At 44.5% G+C, this 16,088-nt stretch overlaps 1 non-coding gene across 1 annotated transcript; it reads left to right on the forward strand.

Moving 5' to 3' along the window:
* Positions 1 to 13,707: 13,707 nt before the first annotated feature.
* Trnat-cgu (transfer RNA threonine (anticodon CGU)) lies at positions 13,708 to 13,782 on the forward strand. Its single transcript has one exon. It is a non-coding gene; the product is annotated as a tRNA-Thr (tRNA).
* Positions 13,783 to 16,088: the final 2,306 nt, after the last annotated feature.

The raw sequence follows: 16,088 nt of genomic DNA on the forward strand, positions 1-16,088 counted from the left end.
GAGCTCGTGAACAAGCAATGCACGACGGGACGTCCATGTACCTGTCTGTTACCGTTCGCGACCGTCTGGTTCTCAGAGTGCTGCTCGCCTTTCTCAACGAAAGGCAGGATTACATAATTTTAGCAGCAGTAATGCAGTGAGACTAGACCCACTGAAGGTTTGACTGAACGAGCTTTTGTCTCTGCGTGAAAGGGACCGCTCTCTCTAGACCCGGCCTTGTACTTGCTAACTCACCGCTGGGTAGTCACTTCCCACTGAAATGAGGTACGCAAAGCAGATATTGACTACAACATTACGACCACCTCGTCAATAGCTTGTTTACCGGTCTTTGCAACGGAACACAACACCGATTCCGTGTATTAGGGATCCGACAGTTTGTTGGTACGTTTGTAGAGGTATAAGACATTACATGTCTACGAACAGGCCATGTAATTCGCGTATATAACGAGTTGCTGATTTGTGTGCGCGGTGATGGTACCCGATAGCGAACCACATAGGTTCCACAGGATTTACATCAGTCGAATCTGTCGCTGAGACGGCAAAGTGAATTCACTATCATCATAATGATCATCGGTGTTCTGCCAAAAGGCAGGTTTTCACATGGTAGTTCTCCAGGCTGTCCTGTCTTCTACCATCCTCTTCAGGTCTGCATAATTTACTCTTCCCTTTATGTCGTCTATCGTCTTGAATACCCTTCTTCCTCTCAGTCTTCTCCCACAAAACAATCCTTCCAAAGCATCTGCTAGCAAGCACTCCCTTCTCAATGAGTATACCAACGTGTTCTTTTTCCTTTCTCTTACAACCTTCTCTCACCAATCCTTTCCAATACTCATCCATTACTCTTTCCATCCAGCTTATTCTCTCCATTCTCCTCCACATCCACATCTCAAATGCTTCTAACCTTTTTTCATCCTCTCGTCTCAGCGTCAAAGTTTCTGCCCCACTCCAGACAAAACATATGCCTTTTCCTTAGACCTTTATACAACTTGCCACGTAACAGTCTCCTCTTTCTGTTGAATGCCTCCTTGGCTCTGGCGATTCGAGTTTTCACCTCCTGGTGACATCTCAAACCTTCAGTTATTCTACCGAGATATTTACATTCACTTACTTGGCTAATGGTAGATTGTACTATTTCAATATTGGACAGTCTGCGTCTTGTACCGATGACCATATTCTTTGTTTTCTCTGTGTTTATTTGCATCCCATATTCCACACAAGCTTCATTCAGCATGTCATTCACTGTCCGCTCACTTTCTGCCACTAATACCATGTCCCCAGCAAATCTTATATATCGTTTTCTCTTCAGAGCACTGTAGCACGGTTCTGGCTCTGCTGAAGGGTGACATCGCCGCCGACGAAAACATCAAGCGTGAAGGGATGCAGGTGGTTTGCAGTACGTGTCTTCGATTAGTACCAGAGGTCCCATGCAAGCGCGAGACAAAATCTCCCACGGTGTAATACTGCTGCCATCATCCTGCGTCTGTGCCGCTCTTCATGAGTCAAGCCGGCCTTCACCTCGATCACGGCGTTTGTGAAGACGACCATCGACCTAGTGTAGCAAAACTGTGATTCACCCGAAGCGCCGAAACGTTTCCATTGATCCACGGTCAAATCCCGGTGGTCCCGTGTCCATTGCCATCGTAACTAACTACACTCCTGGAAATGGAAAAAAGAACACATTGACACCGGTGTGTCAGACCCACCATACTTGCTCCGGACACTGCGAGAGGGCTGTACAAGCAATGATCACACGCACGGCACAGCGGACACACCAGGAACCGCAGTGTTGGCCGTCGAATGGCGCTAGCTGCGCAGCATTTGTGCACCGCCGCCGTTAGTGTCAGCCAGTTTGCCGTGGCATACGGAGCTCCATCGCAGTCTTTAACACTGGTAGCATGCCGCGACAGCGTGGACGTGAACCGTATGTGCAGTTGACGGACTTTGAGCGAGGGCGTATAGTGGGCATGCGAAAGGCCGGGTGGACGTACCGCCGAATTGCTCAACACTTGGGGCGTGAGGTCTCCACAGTACATCGATGTTGTCGCCAGTGGTCGGCGGAAGGTGCACGTGCCCGTCGACCTGGGACCGGACCGCAGCGACGCACGGATGCACGCCAAGACCGTAGGATCCTACGCAGTGCCGTAGGGGACCGCACCGCCACTTCCCAGCAAATTAGGGACACTGTTGCTCCTGGGGTATCGGCGAAGACCATTCGCAACCGTCTCCATGAAGCTGGGCTACGGTCCCGCACATCGTTAGGCCGTCTTCCGCTCACGCCTCAACATCGTGCAGCCCGCCTCCAGTGGTGTCGCGACAGGCGTGAATGGCGGGACAAATGGAGACGTGTCGTCTTCAGCGATGAGAGTCGCTTCTGCCTTAGTGCCAATGATGGTCGTATGCGTGTTTGGCGCCGTGCAGGTGAGCGCCACAATCAGGACTGCATACGACCGAGGCACACAGGGCCAACACCCGGCATCATGCTGTAGGGAGCGATCCCCTACACTGGCCGTACACCTCTGGTGATCGTCGAGGGGACACTGAATAGTGCACAGTACATCCAAACCGTCATCGAACCCATCGTTCTACCATTCCTAGACCGGCAAGGAAACTTGCTGTTCCAACAGGACAATGCACGTCCGCATGTATCCCGTGCCACCCAACGTGCTCTAGAAGGTGTAAGTCAACTACCCTGGCCAGCAAGATCTCCGGATCTGTCCCACATTGAGCATGTTTGGGACTGGATGAAGCGTCGTCTCACGCGGTCTGCACGTCCAGCACGAACGCTGGTCCAACTGAGGCGCCAGGTGGAAATGGCATGGCAAGCCATTCCACAGGACTACATCCTGCATCTCTATGATCGTCTCCATGGGAGAGAATAGCAGCATGCATTGCTGCGAAAGGTGGATATACACTGTACTAGTGCCGACATTGTGCATGCTCTGTTGCCTGTGTCTATGTGCCTGTGGTTCTGTCAGTGTGATCATGTGATGTATCTGACCCCAGGAATGTGTCAATAAAGTTTCCCCTTCCTGGGACAATGAATTCACGGTGTTCTTATTTCAATTTCCAGGAGTGTATGTCGTTGAGTGAACATGTGAGCATGTAGGGGTGGACTGATGCATAGTTCCGTGTACCACGAATGGTGTTCCCCGAAACACTTGTGCGTGCATCAGCACTGGGCTATTTCGGCAGAGATGCCACAGATCACCATCTTTGCTACTTCACAGAGCGAACATGCCCCCGAACCCCACCTTATGTGGACGTCCAACCATCTAGCGCCTGATGGTAGTTTCGCTGTCTACCGCTTTCCTTACATGCTCACGACAGCAGTACGTGAGTTTCGTATCAGCCCACACTCCGCTGCAGGGTGAAAATCTCATTCTGGAAACGCCCCGCAAGCCATTTCTCCGCAATATCCTTTCTTTGAGGAGTGCTAGTTCTTCAAGGTTCGCAGGAGAGCTTGTGTAAAGTTTGGAAGGTAGGAGACGAGGTATCGGCAGAAGTAAAGCTGTGAGGACGGGGCGTGAGTCGTGCTTGGGTAGCTCAGTTGGTAGAGCACTTGCCCGCGAAAGACAAAGGTCCCGAGTTCGAGTCTCGGTCTGGCACACAGTTTTACTATGCCAGGAAGTTTCATATCAGCGCACACTGCGCTGCAGAGTGAAAATCTCATCTGAGCACGTGAGTATTCAACCAGCTTCGCCGTTTTCGAAATACTCATTCACAGGCTCTTCTTAATAATTATCTGCCGTTTGTCAGACTTTATCTCGGTGGATTTCCCCCTTTGCAGCCGATATCTTCGCTAGGGTGATCTCCCGTCCGTGTGTGCTCCGCCCACACACTCTTTTGTTACCGCCGCACGTGACCGCAGCCCCACCATGAGGCATTCAGCATTGCTGTGGGCAGTGCTCATAATGTTTTGGCTCATTAGTATACATCTGCTAGACCATTGCGCAGTTCACACTTGGCAGGAGGTTTGTCGAACTACTTTCAGACTATTTCACTACCGTTCCACCGTCGAGTATTTCCGGGCGAGTTCTGATTTCTCTCATTTTATTATGATGTGTTTTTGCATTCCGAAGAGCATGTTGAATGGTGGCTACGCTGAGTCACACCGCAGGAGATTTCACCAAAGATTGTTATTCCGCCGCCTCCACTGGCGCAGTAGTAGTTCAGAGGTTGCCGTGGGCAGTACTTGTTGAGAGGTTGATTTTAGTGGCTGAGTGTCGGGTTACGAAGTCTCGTAACCGGTTGGCCCTGAGTAGTGTTAGTACGCAAGCTGACTGCATAAAATAACAATAAAAAATGAAATGAAATATCCGTTAACACAATTGATTAATTAAGTCTCCTGCAACTATAAAAGCTACGAAACAACAAAGCACAAGTGTAACTGTTCTGTGTGTGGTAGTGTGATTCAACGTACATGTATCTGGCAGGGTTCTTCCTCAATACGGCAAGATATTTTAGACACCATTTACAATGAACTAATTGAAGAACCACAAATACTGTAATTGCACATAGAAACCAGAATTACAAGTCTAACACATGAACACGAGACAGATGCTTTGTTGACTGAACCTGTGACCAAGACGCATTATCATTAAAGAAATGTGAAGTAATTTTTTTTTACCTCAATAGATATTGACCAAAAATACACTGTGATCATTGCAACATCTTCCATCTATACATTACACCAACCGAACAGCATCTACTCTCTCGCCCGACAGAACAAAACTGCACTCTACACCCTCTGAACGAGTACTGCTCTCGACATCCTCTCAACAAGCACTGCCCACGGCAATCTCTGAACTACAACTGCCCCAATGGAGGCGGCGGAATAATAATCTTTGGCGCAGTCTCTGGCGCTGTGACTCAGTGTATCCACCTTTCAATGTTGGTATTCAACTTCATCAAAAGATCCCGGCGCATCGAAAAATACCTTTGTTTGAATTATTCCCACCCCAACTCGCGTTTCATATCCTCGAATCCTTATCCCCTATTTCGTCATAGCAAAGAACGGTCTGCCCTCTTTGAGCTTTTACTATATCCGCAATAAATCGTGATCGAACTTTACGGAAATATAACGTGAAATGTGTTTTACGACCTCCATATAATGTTAAGGGGCTTTTAGTTCCATCAGGTTTGATCCTGTTTTACACAAGGCGGGGATCCATCTTTTTGCTCGGTGTTATGGCACGTCATGTATTGGTCAGACCATCAGGACCGTGGATTACCGGTTTACTGAGCATAAGCGTCACACACGCTTGCAACAGCTAAGCAAATAGGCTATCGCAGAACATTGTTTTGGCACCGGTCTTGCTACAGAATATAACACGGAGAGTGCGCCATGCACTTCCAACTAATAGGGTAGTACTGGAACAAATAAGCCCTCGGTCACAAATATTAAGTTTTCAGAATTACACTAACTGTTCTAAAACATATTAGGTATATAGTACATTAATAAAATTAAAGTTTGTACTGCCTGGAAAAGATGCAGTACTTACAAGTCACATATTAAAAAAGATGTAAGTCGGAAAGGCGAGGTCATGAACAGTTGTGAGATGGCGAGCCGCTAAGGGCTGCTCGTACTTGAGTGAACAAGGGATGCATCAAGACTGAGGTGCCCACTTTAGAAAGTGTGGGCAAGTAAACATGGTGCTGCTACGAGCGCCATCTAGTAGCCGCAGAAACAACTAGGCTGCTGTACATTCAAAATTAGACACATGAAATTGTGATGCAGCTGATTCAGGCATAACTTAAGCACTAATAATAACAGGATGAAGCTACATATTTATCTGCTTTAAACAGAGATACATTTTGTAGCGTAAAAAAACGTCAGTTATGACATACAAGAAAACAGCAAAGATGTAACAGGAAAACAACATTTCGGTAAACTGCTTGAGGAAATCTGTATCAAAGATCAAGCAATGGTTTTATACAGTCGAAAAAGTTTTTATTTCTCAGCTGCAGCTGTTCGTTGAGAATGAGGCCATCATGACGAGTGAGATGTTTGAAAATCTCCAATTTCTCTCAGACATCTAACCTACACCCATTCTTTTCGGTATGCAGAATATTGTTATCGCCTATGGCTTTAGGCATGTGTCCAGTAATCAAGAGATGTTGGGCAAAGGATGAATTTAGGGGACTGGTGCTGTTATTTCTCAAAAGATGTTCTTTATATCTGATGGTGAAAGCACGTCCGGTTTGCCCTATGTAATAGAAACAACAGGTATCGCAGATGATCTTATAAACGCCAGAACTTTCTGTAGGGGAGAGAATGGATTTCAAATTATTTGTTCCAATATAATTCTGACACGGTCACTGAACCTTAGAAGCTATGTTTTAATAGGATAGTGTTATTAAGGAGTCGAGATTAACTTAGCAAATAACCTTCTAAATAGAGATGGAGGTTTCTGCTTAAATGCTGGGTGGAGTCCTGCTCTATCTCTCTCTCTCTCTCTCTCTCTCTCTCTCTCCCTCCCTCCCTCCCTCCCTCCCTCCCTCCCTCCCTCCCTCCCTCCCTCTCTCTCTCTGTCCCCCCCCCCCTCTCTCTCTCTCTCTCTCTCTCTCTCTCTCTCTCTCTCTCTCTCTCTCTCTTGTCAGTAACCGGAGTGGCAGACTTAATGCAGTTTAGGTAAATTTCAATATCGATAACTTCTGACGTGTGGTTTTAAGCTCTCTTGCACAGCGCTTTCTTGCTGCAGTCTTGCCATGAAACTGACAGGGTGATCACCTGTCGAAATAGCGGCGGTTGTCGACGACGTCACCCGCCGGCTTTCCGGTAAATCATCAGAAAAGACTGATAACTAATTTAAAAATTATAAACAAAACTAAAGTGATAATAAGTGAATGAAAAATTGCTTCAAACAAGAGTTTAATACATCAAGCTAGGGAATATGGGACTCAGGATGGTCTGGTGGCAAAAGGATGACTATAAGACAGACATTATTGTGGCTCTAGTAGGTATGCTACTATCCGACTTTCGAAGCTGGAAACGTTTTTCGTTTCTTTGGTATTGTGACGGACATAAAAGTGTCTACTGAAATCAGAGATGGCGCCTGAGCGATGAATGTTACTGGTGTTGATCTGATGGGGGTGGGTGCTGTTGTTCAGGCGAGAGCGTTAAAACCGAATACAGATATGATAGACGGTACATGTTGATAAGACGACAGGTGACACATTTTAATTACTTATCAACCTGGTTTGATGCGGCCCGCCATGAATTTCTATCCTGTAGCATGCTTTTCAGCTGAGAGTAGCATTTGCAACATACCTCCTCAATTATTTGCTAGGTTTATTACAGTCTCTCTTTTGATCATACAATGTAAGCTTTCACGGCCGGTATTGTCTTCACTTAATACTTCCGGGCTGATGGGCCGTTGTCGAAGTATAAAACTCTCTCATGACGTTTCGTCTCCGAAAGCGGCGCTTTACCTCCGAGGATGTCTCCCGCAGTCGGAGGCGAAACGTCATGAGAGAATTTTATACTTCGACCACGTCCTATCAGCCCCGAAGTTTTAAGTGAAGAAAAATCTCTCTTTTACTGTACAGTTTTTACCTTTCACAATTCCCTCTCGTACCATGAAAGTTAATCCCTGATGTCTTACCAGATGTCGGATCATTTTTTTTTTTTTTTTTTTTTTTTTTGGTCATCAGTCTACTGACTGGTTTGATACGGCCCGTCACGAATTCCTTTCCTGTGCTAACCTCTTCATCTCAGAGTAGCACTTGCAACCTACGTCCTCAATTATTTGCTTGACGTATTCCAATCTCTGTCTTCCTCCACAGTTTTTGCCCTCTACAGCTCCCTCTTGTACCATGGAAGTCATTCCCTCATGTCTTAGCAGATGTCCTATCATCCTGTCCCTTCTCCTTATCAGTGTTTTCCACATATTCCTTTCCTCTCCGATTCTGCGTAGAACCTCCTCATTCCTTACCTTATCAGTCCACCTAATTTTCAACATTCGTCTATAGCACCACATCTCAAATGCTTCGATTCTCTTTTGTTCCGGTTTTCCCACAGTCCATGTTTCACTACCATACAATGCTGTACTCCAGACGTACATCCTCAGAAATTCCTTCCTCAAATTAAGGCCGGTATTTGATATTAGTAGACTTCTCTTGGCCAGAAATACCTTTTTTGCCATAGCGAGTCTGCTTTTGATGTCCTCCTTGCTCCGTCCGTCATTGGTTATTTTACTGCCTAGGTAGCAGAATTCCTTAACTTCATTGACTTCGTGACCATCAATCCTGATATTAAGTTTCTCGTTGTTCTCATTTCTACTACTTCTCATTACCTTCGTCTTTCTCCGATTTACTCTCAAACCCTACTGTGTGCTCATTAGACTGTTCATTCCGTTCAGCAGACCATTTAATTCTTCTTCACTTTCACTCAGGATAGCAATGTCATCAGCGAATCGTATCATTGATATCCTTTCACTTTGTATTTTAATTCCACTCCTGAACCTTTCTTTTATTTCCATCATTGCTTCTACGATGTACAGATTGAAGAGTAGGGGCGAAAGGCTACAGCCTTGTCTTACACCCTTCTTAATACGAGCACTTCGTTCTTGATCGTCCACTCTTATTATTCCCTCTTGGTTGTTGTACATATTGTATATGACCCGTCTCTCCCTATAGCGTATCCCTACTTTTTTCAGAATCTCGAACAGCTTGCACCATTTTATATTGTCGAACGCTTTTTCCAGGTCGACAAATCCTATGAACGTGTCTTGATTTTTCTTTAGCCTTGCTTCCATTATTAGCCGTAACGTCAGAATTGCCTCTCTCGTGCCTTTACTTTTCCTAAAGCCAAACTGATCGTCACCTAGCGCATTCTCAATTTTCTTTTCCATTCTTCTGTATATTATTCTTGTAAGCAGCTTCGATGCATGAGCTATTAAGCTGATTGTGCGATAATTCTCGCACTTGTCAGCTCTTGCTGTCTTCGGAATTGTGTGGATGATGCTTTTCCGAAAGTCAGATGGTATATCGCCAGACTCATATATTCTACACACCAACGTGAATAGTCGTTTTGTTGCCACTTCCCCTAATGATTTTAGAAATTCTGATGGAATGTTATCTATCCCTTCTGCCTTATTTGACCGTAAGTCCTCCAAAGCTCTTTTAAATTCCGATTCTAATACTGGATCCCCTATCTCTTGTAAATCGACCCCTGTTTCTTCTTCTATCACATCAGACAAATCTTCACCCTCATAGAGGCTTTCAATGTATTCTTTCCACCTATCTGCTCTCTCCTCTGCATTTAACAGTGGAATTCCCGTTGCACTCTTAATGTTACCACCGTTGCTTTTAATGTCACCAAAGGTTGTTTTGACTTTCCTGTATGCTGAGTATGTCCTTCCGACAATCATATCTTTTTCGATGTCTTCACATTTTTCCTGCAGCCATTTCGTCTTACCTTCCCTGCACTTCCTATTTATTTCATTCCTCAGCGACCTGTATTTCTGTATTCCTGATTTTCCCGGAATATGTTTGTACTTCCTCCTTTCATCAATCAACTGAAGTATTTCTTCTGTTACCCATGGTTTCTTCGCAGCTACGTTCTTTGTACCTATGTTTTCCTTCCCAACTTCTGCGATGGCCCTTTTTAGAGATGTCCATTCCTCTTCAACTGTTCTGCCTACTGTGTTATTCCTTATTGCTGTATCTATAGAGTCAGAGAACTTCAAACGTATCTCGTCATTCCTTAGAACTTCCGTATCCCACTTCTTTGCGTATTGATTCTTCCTGACCTGTCTTGAACTTCAGCCTACTCTTCATCACTACTATATTGTGATCTGAGTCTATATCTGCTTCTGGGTACGCCTTACAATCCAATATCTGATTTCGGAATCTCTGTCTGACCATGATGTAATCTAATTGAAATCTTCCCGTATCTCCCGGCCTTTTACTAGTATACCTCCTCCTCTTGTGATTCTTGAACAGGATATTCGCTATTACTAGCTGAAACTTGTTACAGAACTCAATTAGTCATTCTCCTCTTTCATTCCTTGTCCCAAGCCCATATTCTCCTGTAACCTTTTCTTCTATTGCTTCCCCTACAACTTCCCATCATACTGTCCTTTATTGTCAGTGTTTTCCATACATTCGTTTCCTCACCGAGTCTGCAGAGGGCGTCCTCATTCTTTACCTTAACAATCCACCTAAGTTTCAGCATTATTCTGTAGCACCAGATCTCTAATGTTTCGATTCTCTTCCGTTCCCTTTTTTCCCACTTTTCATGTGTCACTACCATAGAGTGCTACGCTCCAAACTTATATTCTCAGGCATTTCTTCCTCACATTAAGGCCTGTGCTTGATACTAACAGAATCCTCTCGCCTAGAAATGTCCTCTTTGCCAGGCTAGTCTGCTCCGGCCATCATGGGTTACTTTGCTGCCTTGGTGGCAGACTTCCTCAACTTCGCGTACCTTGCGACCATCTGTCCTGACGCAAAGTTCTCACTGTTCTCATTTCTGCTACTTCTCATTACTTCCGTGTTTCTTCGATTTATTCTCAATCTGTATTCCGTAGCCATTAGACTGTTCATTCTGTTTAACAGAGCCTGTGGTTCCTCTTCACTTTCACTAAGTATAGCAATGTCATCAGCGGATCATATCACTAATACCCTTTCAGAATGAAATTTTCACTCTGCAGCGAAGTGAGCCTTGATATGAAACTTCCCGACAGATTGAAACTGTGTGCCGGACCGAGACTCGAACTCGGGGGACCTTTGCCTTCCTGCTGGAGGGCTTCTGTGATGTTTGGAAGGTAGGAGATGAGGTACAGGCGGACTGGCGGAAGTCCATCTGTGAGGACGGGTCGTGAGTCGTGATAGGGTAGTTCAGTTGGTAGAGCACTTGCCCTCGAAAAGCAAAGGTCCCGAATTCGAGTCTCGGTCCGGCACACAGTTTTAATCTGCAAGGAAGTTTGATATCCTTTTATCTTGAATTTTAATCCCTCTCTTGAAACATCCTTTTGTTTTTGTCATTGCTTCTTCGACGTATAAATTGAACAGTAGGGTGAAAGACTACATAAGTCTTAAACTGTTTTAAATCCTTGCACTTCATTCTTGGTCTTCCAGTTTTAATGATCTCTCTTGGTTCTTATACATATTTTATATCACGCGTCTTTCCCTACAGCTCACCGCCATTTTCCTCGGAATTTCGATCATCTTGCACCATTTGACGTAGTCTCACGCTTCTTTCAGGTCCACGAATCCTAAGGCCGTGTCTTGATTTTACTTCGGTGTACTTCCATTATCAAGCGCAACGTCACAACTGCCTCTGTGGTGCCTTTACCTTTCCTAAAGCCAAACTGATCGCCAGATCAGATCCTCATTTTCTTTTCCCATTCTCCTGTATAGTATTCTAGTCAGCAACTTGGATGCAAGAGCTGCTAAGCTGATTGTGCACGATAATTTTCGCGCTTGTTGACTATTACTATTTTCGGAACTGTATGGATAGTGTTTTTCCGAAAGTCTGATAGCACGTCGCCAATCTCATATATTCAACGCACCAATATGAGAAGTGGTTTTCTTGCTACGACCCTGAGTGATTTCATAAATTCTGATTGAATGTTATGCATCTCACCTGCCTTATTTGATCTTAAATCGTCGATTGCCGTTTTGTATTCTGGATCCCCTGTCTCTTCCCTGCTGACCTTACGTGTCCCTTGTCCCTTCTTCTATCACGTCACCAGACAAGTGTACCCCCTCACAGAGGCTTCATGTGTACTTTTTCCACCTATTCGCTCTCTCCTCTCCATTAAACATCTGTGCGACACACTGCGCATGTGTGCAGGATATCTCTGATCAAGACCGCGAAATGTGATCAAAGACTCGGACATCACAGATATGTCATGTGCAGGCGTACATAACCAGGTTCCAAGCGCCGTGAGATTTATTGAGTAACACTTTACAGGATAACACAACGGTAATAAACTATTGTAAGTAGCGCCGTTCATGCTTATTTTTCGCGTCAGAAGGGAAGAGCTTTTTATATATTTGTAGATACTGATACCAATTTGCATAATCCAACTTTAGGTTTTCCCCTGTTATTACTCCTACAACCTTTGTCGAGGGACAGAAATTCATATTTCTCTCATTTATGGTTAAAGACTGTAAGGACGGTCAAGAATTCGGACTAATGAGTCTAGAGAAACCGACGAGAACTGCTTGAGTGAATTGTGCACATTTTACGAGGCCGCACTTAAAAGTAATACCTCTCAATTTTTAATGGGGAAGCTCCTAAAGCTTCTTAAATAAAACAAACTTTATTAACATTCCCCGTCTTTATTTCTCGTGTCGACATATTCATTTTTAAACATAACCACCCTGACGACAACCAAATTTTTGCCAACGAGAGACCAGTTTGTCGATGTTACTGTAGAATTTTTGACTTCGTTGACGGATCCACAACCTCACCTCTGCATGCACCGCTTCATCACTATCAAAGCTGAGTCCTCGATGATGTTCTTTAAGGTTTAGGAACAGATCAAAACCGGATGGGGCCATACCGGGACTGAATGGAGGATGGTGGATAACAGTGAATGCAAGGCGTCGGCTTGTTGGAGGTGTGGCAGCGCTTGTGCGTAATCTGGCATTGTTATGCTGAATTACAGGGAGCTCCGTGTGTGGACCAACTCTTAGAAATCGAAACTCGATTACACAGCGGCATAGTTACGTACACACACGCCGTGTTACTCGCTACAATTCGGAACCCTCTAGTGGCAGAGGGCTGCAAATATATAGACACGAAGGATAAAGATGCTCTGTGTATTGTTTTATTAAAAAAAACCTTAAGAGCTTTCAAATAAAAAATTCGGAGACATTACTTTTCATACTCACTCGTAACAATGTACACAGGTAAGGTTTGACGTTATCTATATCTAGCGTCATGTTGTTTTATTTACGTTCAGCTGGAGGTTACCAGCCTCTACATGATATTTACAGTATGACAAACCTGATATCATGATTGACATGCAAAGACAAGAGTGTCGGACTTAACACGAAAGGCTGGGAGACCAAATAGTACCACTCGGCCCCCCGGACGAGATGCATTCTTCATTATTGGGGCTATATGTGTGACAGAACCCATTGCATATACTTACATGGATATGGTGTTTGTTCCTTCGGACATGCCAAGAAAGAACATACACCATTGATGACCTGCAGCCGTCTAGAACGAAATTAGAATTAATTTAACACCTTCAGCTGGTGGCGGATGTTGATATTTATAAACGGGGACAGGTGAAAGAAAACGTGTGCCCGAACCAGGACTCGAAACCGGGATCTCCTGGTTACATGGCAGACGCTCTATTCATCTGAGCCACCGAGGGCACAGAAGATAGCGCGAGTGCAGGCACTATATCGCGCACGCCTCCCACGAGAGCCACATTCTCACCTTGTATGTCCACACACTACATTCGTAGTGTCGCACCCCGACACACATGTCCGAAAGAACAGACACCATATCCATATAAGTATATAGTTCTGGCAATACCAGCCATCCTGCCATAATCTTCTTTTTCTGTGCGGATGCACACACATTCGCCGAACTCTTCCGGGACTTGGTAAGAATGTCTTCGACGAGTAATGAGTGAGTTGGGGTGGGACACTACGAATATAGTGTGTGGACATACAAGGTGAGAATGTGGGTCTCGCGGGAGGCGTGCGAGAGATAGTGCCTGCAGTTGCACTATCCTCTGTGCCCTCGGTGGCTCAGATGGATAGAGCGTCTGCCACGTAAGCAGGAGATCCCGGGTTCGAGTCCCGATCGGGGCACACATTTTCATCTCTGCCCGTTGGTGTACGTGAACGCCCGTCAGCAGCTGAAGGTATTAATATATAATTCTAATTTCGAACTCATTGCAACCCGATATTTTAAACATAGCTGCACAACAGCAAACGTAATAAAATTATAAACAGCCGACCAGTTGCAATGGATAAAGAAATTCTTTACCTAGGTTTCGGCAAATATAAATTTCTCTTCTCCACAAGGTAACCTAAGGGCAATGAACATCACAGCTTACGTTAGAAAAGTATGAAACTTATAAGCCAAGAATAAATTTTAACAGAAATTAGAGAACTCTTGCATTACAGAAGTATAACGACGAGAGGTACTTGCAATTTTACGTTAGTAAGGACTCATGTACCATCGCCGTTTTTAAAATTGTCGGCATAGATCCATGTGGCTAAAATAAAATATATCCCTAGAATTAGGGTTTATCACGTTAGTCTAAAATAGCTCATAGATCTTGCAGAGCTGACAACCGACTGTCCTTCATATTATATTGGTCAAACAGGCAGAGCTGTGAAAACAGGATATAAAGATCACCTATTAGGTAAAATAGGAGCGCATATACACAATTCTACTTTTGCTGAACACCTCCTGATAGCCAGCCAGGCTTATAAGTTTCATACTTTTCTAATGTAAGCTATGATGTTCATTACCCTTTGGTTACCTTGTGAAGAAGACAAATTTATATTTGTCGAGACCTAGGTAAAGAATTTCTTTTTCCATTGCAACTGGTCGGCTGTTCATAGTTTTATTATATCACTGCAATCCACTTGATGACAAATTTAAGCTGCTAACTTTGCCACATAAAATATCAAACTTCAGACTGTCCAATAATCGCTGGGCTACGTTCCTTGTCCTTGCATGAGTTCGTTGTGACTGCTTAATATGTAAAACAGCAGACTTCATCGTCACTGTGCTCCTGAGAGGAGAGGAAAGTAATTATAAGAAAGTCATTACTAAAGTTGGCGGCCGTTATATGCTGCGCTTCGTTATCGGTATCGGAATATATATTTACGGGAAATCCAGCAAGCTAGCCTTTGAAATTTGGGCAAGGTAAATCCGTTTAGAGGTGTTAAGACAGTGAATGCAGAAAAACTACTGCCCAGAGAAATTCTATAGAGAAGAAAAAGTAAATTGGTTGTGGAAAGCGGTCTGGTAAATCCGGTCTCACCTGGAATAATTACCAAGTAGCTGATCTGCTCGGGTAAACACGGCAAGACGAGTTCTGCCAGTAGTAAGTGTCACGCCAGGTGGATTCAGGCGTTACAGCAAAGCCAAGCGATATCGAACTTTGGCGATTTGGAGTCCAGGGTTCTAATAATCACATTTTGTTGGGTAGTACAATTTGCCCTCAGAACGAAGGTGCCAGAATAAATTTTCGCTCTGCAGCGATGCTTGCGCTGAATTGAGACTTCCTGGCAGAATAAAACTGTGTGTTGGACCGGGACTCGGCAAAGGAAAACGCAGAGGTCTCAGGTTCGACTCCTGCTATGGTATTCAGTTTTAATTAATTTATTTATTCATTTACACGTCAAGTTCCGTAGGACCAAATTAAGGAATAAATATCCAAGGTCATGGAACGTTTCAGTACATGGAATTACAACATGAAAGTAATACCAAAAAATTCAAAATGCTCTGAGCACTAGGGGACTTAACTGCTGCGGTCATCAGTCCCCTAGAACTAACCTAAGAGGATCACACACATCCATGCCCGAGGCAAGATTCGAACTTGCGACCATAGCGGTCGCGCGGTTCCAGACTGTAGCGCCTAGAACCGCTCGGCCACTCCGGTCCGCCCAAAAGTAATAACAGATAAAAATAAAGTGTTTATGAACCCGAAAAAAGACAATACATGAGTTTAAGTAAACGCAATCAACAATACAACAAGAATTAGCTTAATTTTTCAAGACAGTCCACAACAGAATAGAAGTTAGGATCACGGGCATTATCTGTAGTCACCCAGCAAAACTCAGCAAAGAGTCAAACGACATGCCAGCTAACGAGCTGCTGGCTTGGGTTTTTTGCGTTGAAATTACGTGCAATTATTTTTGTTGTTGTTGTTGTTGTCATCAGTCCTGAGACTGGTTTGATGCAGCTCTCCATGCTACTCTATCCTGTGCAAGCTGCTTCATCTCCCAGTACCTACTGCAACCTACATCCTTCTGAATCTGCTTAGTGTACTCATCTCTCGGTCTCCCTCTACGATTTTTACCCTCAACGCTGCCCTCCAATGCTAAATTTGTGATCCCTTGATGCCTCAAAACATGTCCTACCAACCGATCCCTTCTTC

The sequence above is a fragment of the Schistocerca gregaria genome, chromosome 9, assembly GCF_023897955.1.
Source record: "Schistocerca gregaria isolate iqSchGreg1 chromosome 9, iqSchGreg1.2, whole genome shotgun sequence".
NCBI classification, from domain to species: domain Eukaryota; kingdom Metazoa; phylum Arthropoda; class Insecta; order Orthoptera; family Acrididae; genus Schistocerca; species Schistocerca gregaria.